The sequence below is a fragment of the Neodiprion lecontei genome, chromosome 5 (assembly GCF_021901455.1).
Source record: "Neodiprion lecontei isolate iyNeoLeco1 chromosome 5, iyNeoLeco1.1, whole genome shotgun sequence".
In the NCBI taxonomy this organism is placed as follows: Eukaryota; Metazoa; Arthropoda; class Insecta; order Hymenoptera; family Diprionidae; genus Neodiprion; species Neodiprion lecontei.
The window spans coordinates 8,100,498-8,112,099 of record NC_060264.1 but is presented as its reverse complement, the minus strand read 5'-3'; the positions used below and the strand labels follow the sequence as shown (position 1 = coordinate 8,112,099).

Genomic DNA, 11,602 nt, shown 5'->3' with positions numbered 1-11,602 from the left:
GCAGCGTCATCGGTCCGCGTTAGATTTTCAAAATGGCTCACACGTCACGCTTATAAACCGAAACCCGATCTCTTCCGCAAAGTAAACGAATTATCGATGTAACGTTTGTCACCATTTCTTTTTTTCATTTCCCTTATTTTACTACAATCTGTCTCTGTTGACAATAAGAACTACGTATAATTTTATTTAAATATTAAGTTACTCAATAATTCAATTCTCAAGCAACAATTATTTAATTATTTCAATATCTAGTACTTCTTCAATTGTTTTCGATTACTCCATATATGACCTCTTCGTGTTAATCTCTGATCCAAGTGAATTCCCAAATATTTAATTTCATTGCTATGTGGAATAATTTTTTTTAAAAGAAATGTTGGTAGTCTTATTGTTTTTCGTAATGTAAATATTATATGGTTTGATTTTTTCTTCGTTTACTCTGATTCTCCATAATTAACGAACCTTTGTGCCAAACTTTATTCTCTAATGCATATCTTATTTTTGCAGTAATTCTGTTCACCTGTTCGACCGTCCCACGATGGTTGCTAAAACCAAATTTGTGATCTGGAATCAATTTTTTAGCAGTAATAACGTCGTTTAATCTTTTTAAAAATATTTTTTCTATGACTTTTGCCAATATAGGTAAGAGGCTTATAGGTAGATAAGATGTTTCCAATCCAGGCTCCTTACCCGGTTGAGGGACAACAATTATTTGAGCAACTTTACATTTCGCACAAAATTACTTCATTTATCTTAGTTTTAATTGGACATATCTTTTGTCCAGTGGGTTTTCTAACACTTTACACACACTGGGGGATTTCTCGTTTTCTACGCAGTGGTTCAAATGACACTGCTGTGTTCAATAATCTATTTATATCGTAAATTTCTTTATTATTATCTTGTACCTCGATTTCTACAAAAAAAGTAGTAGAGGATTTCGTGTTACACTCTGTTTGATGTTTGTGATCCTGATAATTTTATGAGTATATTTTTCTATTTCTGCTCGGAGTTCATTCAATTCCACTGAAAGGTGGATGTTTCTGAGTACTGCTTTGTAGCTTTTATCTTGTTCTCTTTGGAAAGTACGAAAGTGAGTGTTTATTTCTTTGAATTATGAGACGATTTTCACATATAATTCAGAAGAGCTATGTTGAATCCTAACTTCGTCATTACTGAGAATCTTTAAGATGTTATTATTTTTAGCAACTTCATTGAGTAATTCTTGCAAAGGACGTATATTCGCAACTCCACTCACAAGGATTGAAGGTGATTTAATTCTTCTGTTTTGTATTTCATTCAAGTTTTCATCCTTTCTTGCGAATTTACACAATCTTTATCTTCCGTAGCTTCAGCTTCGGCATTTTCTGTTTTGACTCCAGTGTAGAGTAAATATCTTTCGACACTATAGGTAAATTCAACCAGTAATCTCTTAAGATAGTTTATTTCTTTGGAGGTTTTATCTCATCGGGGCTGGTAACTTTAAACCATTTTGTATTGTCTTCAGTTTCTTGATTGCCTGTTAAATTCTCAGCTGTAGTTTGTAGGTCCATAGCGGATTTTTTTTTTTGAATTAGAGGTTTGTGGAATTTCTTCGAGATTCCTACTTCCTCGTCTTATTGAAGGACGGTTTCAGTAATTAATTAAATTTACAACATTTTTTACACTAATAACTAACGGTTCTCATAAACGGTAATGACTGACACTCAATGTTTACACTTTCTCGGAAGAGAAGTCAAAGTAAACCCATCAAGAGCCAAACGTTGAAATGTGTTGTCGCCATATAATTGGATATTAGTTTGTCCTCTTTTTTGGTCTAGATTATAAGTATGTATTATTATATTCACCTTACGTATCATGATTTTAATAAACAATTATCGACACAAATGATGGAACTCGGATTCGGGTCGGATTGACATCGTGTCGGGTTTTTGGCAATCCCGAAATCTTCGAGAACCTGACCTAGAGAATTTCAGTACCTGCACAGCCCTACTGGTCGTTGGTAACATAATTTCACGAAGATGTGCCAATGAAGCCGATATGAAAGAATTCGAGAGTATATTTTTCGGTGAGCCTCTAGTCTGATTATTTTGAGAATAGAAACTGCAGTACCCATAATTCCAGACAGCTACGAAATTATCTTTCAGACTGTCCGGGATTTCGGAAATGACACGGGACGGAAAGTTTCGAAATCCTCTGTTGTTTCAGAACCCTATTGTATTTTTAAAGAAGCGGAAATAACCGTGACCAAGATTTTTCACAGACCCGAGATTTTCGAGGAACTAGGGATTTCTGGGTAACCCGAGATGTTCACGGGTCGGTTCTCGAAAAATTTCGCATTGTCCGAAAATTTTGGATTTCCGAGCAGCAAGCAATCCATTTTACCCGACCCGACCGGACCCAAAAAATGTCAGGACCCAAACGTTCCTATTGTGTATTTGAAACTAAATGTTATTCGTCTTACCCGCGTTATTGCAAACTCCGAGATAACCTCAATACTAGGAAAAATAATTTTAATATTCTATTTCCACTACCGAAATTCACGCTAAGTATGAACAAATATATTTACATTCAATTTTGAATTTACAATGCCGATTTCGCACTTCCAAAGTGCAAGCGAATCGGCACATCAATAACGACCTACAGACAATGGTTTAAATCTGGCGTATACCTGGAAGGATGAAAACTCCGGACACCCTGTCAAACCCTGAAAGATATTTCTTGAAGAAGTAAATCCGGCATGTACCTCTAACTGGTTATACACGGTTGATGGGCTTCTCAATACACCCGCGGTGCGGCGCCTTAAGTATATATTCGCAGGATTTGGGCCTCCTCGGAAATTCCACAGAACTGTGTACATAAAAGATTGTAAACCGAGAGGTCTGCAGAGGGTTTCGAGTTTTCGAGTTTCCTCGCTTGTATCTGCTTTTGCGGAAGAACGCACCGTGCAGCACGGCCTGCCTTGTCATTGTTGTAAATTCAACACAGGTGCAAAAGCAACTAGCTTCGGGCAAACAACGGTCTGTACTTCGTATTCTATACATTAGAAATCTGCGCAGGTGACGAGGCAACCTACGCGGCAAATATGCCAATGAAAGAGAATGAGCCCTTTGTCGAGGGGCTGGGCGGTCGGGACCAACCGATAAGATAGAACCGAAGCTGTTGCTGCCTCTGCAGATGCTGTTCTACGCTGCAAGAGCTTAGAAAAACTTTGCTTATACCTAAATGTATGTACTTACCGCCGAGATAAATGTCTCGTCTTCCGTCGGTCAGCCGTTGGAAAAATGAAGTATTACACGGGTCGACTGGAGGAGAATTTTTTTTCCTTGTCTTTTTTTTTTTTTTTCAATTTATATTTATATAAATAAATTTTAATCGTATACATCGAATGATAGCAAAAATATTCATTTGTTATTTATACAAAGTTTGCTTTTGCCTTTTTTAAGTTGATAAATAAGGTTCAAAGTTTTTGGTTGATACAAGCCGTACGACCGATGACTTGCAGACTTATTTATCATCGTAAAAAAAAAAAAAAAAGACCAGAGCAAAATTTTGTAAGTAACGAATGAAGACTTTTGTTATTATTCGATGCAGTGATTGATAATTTATTTATTTAAATATAACAATCTGTCGACCTGTGGTTAGTTATTATTTTTGAAGAAAAGTGACTAAAATGCGGAACTGAAGTTTGTTTAATTGTTATTTACAACGAATGTTTGAGAAAGTAGTTAATTTTTTTTTACATCCGAAATACTATGCAAAAGTAAATCTTATGCAGTGAACCTAGTTTTTCTTTTATTAGTTACGTGGAAGAAATGAAAATTTCACATCTAGAACACAGACTCAAAATTCGGGTTGACCCGGCGTCATCCACGCTGAAGGGCCAAGGTATGTGTGATGAAAAATTTTCCAGATGCGCATATGCAGAGACTGTAGATCAATTCGCATTAATTGTACATGCAAGGCTGCAGTCTCGCTTTTTTAAAACGCTACGTGATTTGAAGCAGAAGGATATTTGAGGAAATATTAGAAACCGCAAAGCTAAACCTTGCCGATAAAAATTTCTACCTGTGGTTAGTGTATATTAAGTGTATACAATCCTTAAGGGGTGCCTTGGTCGATTTCGATGTTGACGTATATATCTCTAAATATCGAGGTTCACATATCTGAAACGAGCAGAAGGACTTGACAGCCCCATTCTATAGGCGATTCTGAAGAAAAATTTCCGGCACGGATTCTACGAAATCGAAATAGTAAATTCGCAAATTTCATGCCACTGCTTTATTTCTGCGTCAAATAAAAATGAGTTGGGGTGTTTTGTTCGGAATCGCGTATAGAATGAGACTATTGAGCCCTTTTTCGAATTCGAGATACGTGGACTTCGATATTTAGAGATGTGTACGTAAACGTCGAAATTGACGACGGCGCCCTCTTCAGCCTCTGTAACTGCAGTGGAAGTTCTACGAATTTCAAATGAATGTTTTCGAGAGACATTCTCAGAACCCCAAACTCGAATTTTTTAAGTTTCTACACGGTAATACCGCCTTAAATATATAATTTAATTTTTATCATAACCGAGAAATATAGTTCTGCATGGGTACGAATTGTAAGATATTTTTCTCCTGCTGTTGGTATTTAGTTACTATATTATTTTTATCGTGGTCAATGCTACCACATTTTCTTGCTACTAATGCGAATATTTGATACTTATGTGCAAGAATAAATTGGTATCAAAGCCTTATTTAACTGAAAATGTGTAGTCAACTACACAAACAAATATAATCTTACAGTAGCCAGAAAATGTACAAGTATTGTGCCATTTATAATTACACTAAATATTTACTCGAACCATATTTTTTTAGAAGTTTTAGCAACATTCAAACGATCGTTGCAACGATAACCGTTAGACTAAAATTCTCTAGTAACTACAATAACAAATGAAATTTTTTCTCAGCGCAGTCCCCAAATCTGTGACGGCACGCTGCTTGAGAATATACAGATGAAAAATCGGACAACTTGAGTGAAACACCGCGCTTTCCACTGCGGAAAAGGGACGCTTGCACACATGCGTGCAGTTACAGGTGCACACGTGGAAGGATGAATTTGGGTTGAATTCTATGCGCAGTAAACGCGTCACGGCTGTAACGAAACGGCTGTGCGTGGTCACTTCTGTGTTTCTGTCTTTCTTTAAAATCTTGAGTTTCTTCTGCGCGTCAGGCCCTGTGCAGGGTGGTGATTTACAACCCTAAGCCTGGGCAGGCCGGCTTGGGCCTCTCGGTTCTGGTATGTGCTCGATGGGCTCTGCCTAGGCGCCTAAACAGGCTCACCACCCTCCCCATTCCTTCTCCCTCTTCTCCTTCTTCTTCTTCTTCTTCTTCTTCTTCTTCTTCTTCTTCTTCTTCTTCTTCTTCTTCTTCTTCTTCTTCTTCTTCTTCTTCTTCTTCTTCTTCTTCTTCTTCTTCTTCTTCATCTTCCTCTCGACCTGATCCATGTACCTTTTCTCATCCGCATCTAAAACCAAGAGGAGGTTAAGCATCTAGAATTAAATAAACAATATGTTCGACACCAAATGCGTGGTAACGGTTTATTGCTATTCTTATTTTACACATCATTTAGTTGGTATTTTTAAATTGCCGACTTGCATCCTGATACTTAGTATTGTATATAAATAAATATACACGTAAGCATGTATGTAAGTATAGGCGAAACACTAATAAGAATTGAAGAGAAAATCTTCCAGGTACAGGTATCTTTTATACACATAGAGTCGATCTTAAAATAATAGCAAAATAATTTCGTTCGATAAATAATTATTGTAAGAATGCTTATTCAATATTTATTCTGATACATCTTTGTGGTAAGAAAATATGGGCACGTAACCAGTTATGAAACCCGGAACTCGGACCGTTTGCAAAACTGACAGATTCCTCTGTCGATTTATTGACCGTTTATTACTTTGTAACCATTTCAAAACTTACCTCACTCCGTATTACCATAGGTCCCGAATATTTGTAATTGTTACTTAAAGTAGGAATGTAAGACCTGGTCGGCCATTTCACACGTAACACATAACACACACACACACACACACATAAATTTGTATACATATATATTGCATGGCTATCTCGAAAACTGAATTATTGTTTACGAGGTTTTAAAAGACGGCAATAAAATATACAAACGGAAGTATTATCTGATATACGACGAGCCAACGAAAAATTTACCACACCACGTCCATGTTTCTTGTACTTTCGTTGCATTATGGTTTATTGCGAGTTTTCAGGGAGAGTTTCAGGGTCAGGTTTCGGAATATTTTATTTTCGTGAATGAGGTGTAACAAAAAAAAAAAATACTGCACTTTTTCAACAAAAGTTTAACGGTTATGTGTATTTATTTTGCAATTTATCCCCGTGAATACATTACTTCAAATATAATTGTTTATAATAACAATTCATATTTTTGTTCTACGATAAACAGTAATACTGAATTCTAGTGATATTTTATCCTGCTGCATATGATAAGGCGGATGTACGAACGGACTAGAACTTGTAATATGTACCAAATTGTCAATACGCGAAGAAATGACACGTGAAACATTCTAAATTTCCTAGGAATCTTCGCATGTTGCACACACGGTGATCTAGCCGCTTCTATGGACCTTTGTATGTGACATATAGATACAGCTGTCCAATATATATAGAGGTATATACTAATACCACCATCCAGGATCCTGCTCTGTTCTTCATTTTTTCTCTCTCTCTCCCTCCCTTCTAGCTCTCTGCATACAGAGTGACCTGGAATTATCGCCTCATATTCTCCTAAAACTCTACGACCGAAACGGTTTTTACTTCTAATAGGAAATCTATTGCTTTCGAATTATTACCGTTTGAAATTGGCCGATCCGGCAGCATCTAATGGCTCAGGATATAACCAGGGGAGACAGTTGTAAGGAGAACCTCTGACGGTTTTTATACTGACACGCCATGGTCTGAAGGCATCTAAATGGCGGGAAAATTCGAATCATTTTCGCACACACACGCGCACAGAAAGGTTGGAATCAATATGGCTTCCGAGTGTCTTCTCTGGTGCTCAGAACAGTTGTCGAGAACATCAAGCTGAAATGAAGAAGAGAATTAGAAAAGACTGACTGCCATTTTTTAAATTTATTTATGTATTGAAATTATTTTTATTGTTATTACTTTCTTCAGAAAATACTGAGCTTCGTTTATACATACTTATGGAGAAAAAAATGGCACTTATAGATTCTTCTAATTCTTCATCCTCGAATGACGATCCGCTAGTCTTGTTCTTAGCCATCAGGTGCTTCCGGATACAACCAATTTCAAACAGCTGTAATTCGCAAACGACAACCCAGGAGACACACATATCGTAAAGTAATCTTTCAGACGTCCTTTAGGCAAATCAAAAAGACGGTGCGTAAAGGTTTCTTACTTGGACAACTTTATAAGACATCGATTTTAATCCGTCGAAAAGACGTCTTTAAAAACCCTATATATTTTATACGCTTGAAGCTCACCCTGGTGAAAATTTCTACTACGACGAATTTTTACAGAAACGAAACGTTTCATATTATTTCGTAAAAAATTGTAAATGTACATAGTTTATCGTAAATAGTTGTTAACTTTTGCTAAGAATTATAGCATCTTGTAGGTTTTTTACTGAAAAAATATAAACTTTCAGGAAAATCTACAAGTTTTTATGAGAAACTATGCATATTTGCAATTTTGTACGAAAACAATTTTTTGTACAAAATTGTGCGAAATGTACCAATTTCCCTAAAAATTCGTTGAAAATCGTAGAAATCATTTTTCATCAGGGTACCGTCAGATGGATCAACATTTCGAATAAAACAAATTGTATAAAGCACGGCGCGCACTCAGAAGTCTGGCCGACGCCATCTTAGGCATCCCCATCCGTAGTCAGCATGTTTCAATAATTTGTTTTACTGCGATCTACGAACCATTCAACAATAAAATGAGCAAGTGCGATTAAGAAGTGTCCGTATCGATTGAGTAGTTCAGTATCCTTAGTCAATGAACACCAATATAGGTGTTCCACACACCGTCATAATTCATTGCTGCATACCTAGCCTTTGTCAATTTATATATGATTCCAGATGAGAGTTCACTGCGTTCATCTTACAAAAATTTTCTAACCTATATCGATATGAACCAATGCTATGGGGGACATATTTGACCTCAAATTAAACGAACTCGAGCCATAATATATATTTCATGTGCCGATCTGTGTTGGGAAATTGTTGTATAACAGAAGATAATTGCAAACGAATGACACCTTAGAGACGTCCGTCGAAAAATGTTGCATCCGCTATTTTTTCGGTATCTTTCAGGCATCTCTTAGGAATAATTGAAAGACACCTTTCTGGATTATAGGGTATCGTTTCGACGATGGATGTCTTGTCTTGAAAATTCCTTATCGGAAGTAATAAAGAACGTTTCAGTCGCATATTTTTAGGAGAAATATATTGGTAACTTGTGGGGGCGATTATACTTCTGAGTCACCCTGTATATTTGAGTATCTGTAGGACTCTCTGCCTCCCCCGTCGTTCCTGCAGTGAAAGTTCGCTACGACGCAGTTTCCTACCAATTTCCATCTACAGATCTAGCTTGGAATTTTTCCGCTCGACAGAGAATAGCTATACACGATAAATTAAAAGATTTCGGGTAATATGCGACAATAAATCAGATTCAATCAAGGAATGAGTAATCATTTGATCAACGAGGTGGTTTTACATCTCAATAACTTTTTTTAATAACTTATTTTTTTACATTAGAAGTTATTAATTAATTTCCGATTTTTTACACACAAAATAGGAAGTTACAAAGCAATACGGAAAGTTTTTTTCTTCGTTTTTGATGGTAAATCTCGTTGGTACGGAAAAAAACACGAAAAGATTATCGAAAAGTGAACTTGTCTGTCTAAAAAGAAATACGAAATGGCACGGACATTTTGAATATTCGACCTCTTTTGTTCAACTTAAATCCTTGAAACAATGCATTAAATATTGATAGATAATTTTGATGGTGTTCAAACGATAGCGACAAGTGCAAGTTTTGATAATCTGTTTGTTTTTTTTTTTTTTTTGATCTGATGCATAAAAGTTGAGATACGTGTGTCGGCCAGATTTAAATAGCGCTAAAATCAGGCGTCCATACCAGCGAGATTTACCATCAATAATGATAAAAAAAAACAATGTCTTAAATTTGAAATTATTCACTAAATTTTACCGCGAAACAATGGGTTCTTAAAAAAAGTGATTGTATTGTGAAACTACCTCCGAGAATTCGGGCTGCAAATATAAGGCGGGACCAAATGGAATTGATGGCGATCTGTCGGAAAATGCCGACAATGATTGACGATGTAGCGGCATATGATCAGCATTCAAGGCTCACTCGGCATACATATACGTATAATACAAGTAAATGGAGTTCGACAAACCAGGTATAATTCGTACGTGCGAAACAGACGGTTGGTTGCATTAGCCGATTTTCCAGGAAGGTCTCGGTTTAGGGCCACAACCGAACCTTCAAAGGAGGTACATATCCCGACCCGTCCGTTCTTATCCCGTCCCATTTCGTCCTGTTCCGCTTCGCCTTTTCTTCTAAATCGGGTTTCTTACAAAGAATTTTTCGGGGAACACTAACCAAAGAGTGCCCCAGCCCCTATAATAGCTTTCCGCAAGTAATGGCGATTTCTCTCTGTAACTGCGGAAAATTTTAGCGTAAGATAAATTTAATATTGGAGCCTTTTTCTTTTTCTTTCTTTACCAATCTGTAATCTTATGTTGTTGGTGGAAAAGAGATTTCAAAAAAAAAGAACGCGACTGAATGTTGCGCAGTTGGTTACTTAATACATATGGGGGATTCCACGTCAAATCCACACCACTTTTGATGTTTTCCACCGTTTTAATCACTTGGAGTGCGTATTGAAAGTATCATATCCGGATTTTTTCAAATTTTTTTTACCACATTTAGTCGAAAAATCAGCTTTTGACGATTTCGACGGATGCTCCTAGGTAAATTTTTGTGACCAGTTTTCGGCGGGCAAGGGGACCCAGGTGGGCCTGGGTGCGTTGGAAGGTTCTGCTCTATCGACTGTACCTAACAGGCTCGCACCGCCATTCGTGGCAGCCAAGGTAGTGTCGGTTTGGAAGCTTGAGGTTAAGTCGGTACACAGTGCGTACGTGGGACTACTTGTCGACTGCGACTTAGAAATGTCGATCAGCTCGATCATCCCCGTGGGAAGACGCGCTGATAACTGAAGAATGTATCTTTAGTCAACGGCTGACCATCGAAGGACCTAGCCGCTTGAGTCTAAAATCGACAGGAAAGATAAAGTTCGTATTTCTTGTCTGTAAAATGTAAAAACTAAAATCATTATACATCATATCATATCATCGTACATCATACATCATACATCATACATAGTATTGAAGTACGAAACCAAAGTTTAAATGTTCGGATGTTCAGAAAGTGACGTCACTCAAAATTTTTTTTCTCTTGATGTCATCGATCTATAGTAATCATTTAGCCGAATTCCTCAGTCTGGAAACAACTGCGCAGTTGAGCGGACATATGAGAATCGCACTCCGCAGATTTCGAGTACCGGGTTCTCTACCTCCTGGATCCTGCGCTCCAGGTCCGCTACCTGGTGAAACTCGACTTCCGGGATAAACACTCCGTGGTTCCTGCGCTCTAGGTCTGCTACTTGGTAAAACTCGACTTCCAGGACAAACGCTCCGTAGTTTCTGCGCTCCAAGTCCGCTACCTGGTGAAACTATCCATATAACGATATGATGTTCATAATTTCTAAAAAATTTATATTTTGTTAGATGCAGTAACGAGGAGCTCACATTTAGCGAGACGACAAGCATTCATTATAAGTTCAGGTTTTTTTCAGATGTGCTTCATAAATATATAAATCCGTAATTAAGGGAAAAAATGGATATTCTTATTATTTCTCCCGAGACTGAAAATGTAAATTTTGAAATTATTATTTTGTTCAAAACAAAAATTAGTGACAAAAACGGAACAAAAACTGCTATCGATCTATCATAATAAACATAGAAGAAAAGTGCAACCAAAATTGGTATTGTTTTCCAAGCAAAAATTGTTAATAAAAGAGTGATCAATATTACCGTTTTATCTGAAAGAAAAATTATAACGAACACCGTAATTATCACGGCTGTTTTGTTCTGCAGACAAAATGATAAGAATTAAGCAATAAGCATTAGGCCTTTTATCCTATGCTGAAGTTCGAAGAAATTATTCGTTGATTCGAATTTTGAATCGTAAGGAAAAGTAGTAATTCGTTGTACGAAAACTGTTGCAGATATATGAGATTTATGTAGACTAATGTTATAACGAATAATACCAATGTCATAACGTTCGATGTATAATTATTAGGAATAAAATGTGGATTTTGTCATGTGGGTACGATTTTCTAGTTTTACATGGCAACGATTGCCAGAATCGCCCATCAGGGGTTTGAGGCTCGAAATTCAGGACCCTTAAAACTGGAAATCTGCAGGTACTTACCGACCACGAGGCAAAATGGACGTCGAATG

At 37.0% G+C, this 11,602-nt stretch overlaps 2 long non-coding RNA genes across 2 annotated transcripts; one reads left to right on the top strand and one right to left on the bottom strand.

Moving 5' to 3' along the window:
• Positions 1 to 6,401: 6,401 nt before the first annotated feature.
• On the bottom strand, positions 6,402 to 10,143 carry LOC124294591. Its single transcript, XR_006904495.1, has 3 exons — positions 10,002 to 10,143; positions 9,475 to 9,740; positions 6,402 to 7,109 (listed from the first exon to the last, which is right to left on the bottom strand). It is a non-coding gene; the product is annotated as an uncharacterized LOC124294591 (long non-coding RNA).
• On the top strand, positions 9,481 to 10,981 carry LOC124294590. The gene is made up of 3 exons (XR_006904494.1): positions 9,481 to 9,571; positions 10,052 to 10,372; positions 10,580 to 10,981. It is a non-coding gene; the product is annotated as an uncharacterized LOC124294590 (long non-coding RNA).
• Positions 10,982 to 11,602: the final 621 nt, after the last annotated feature.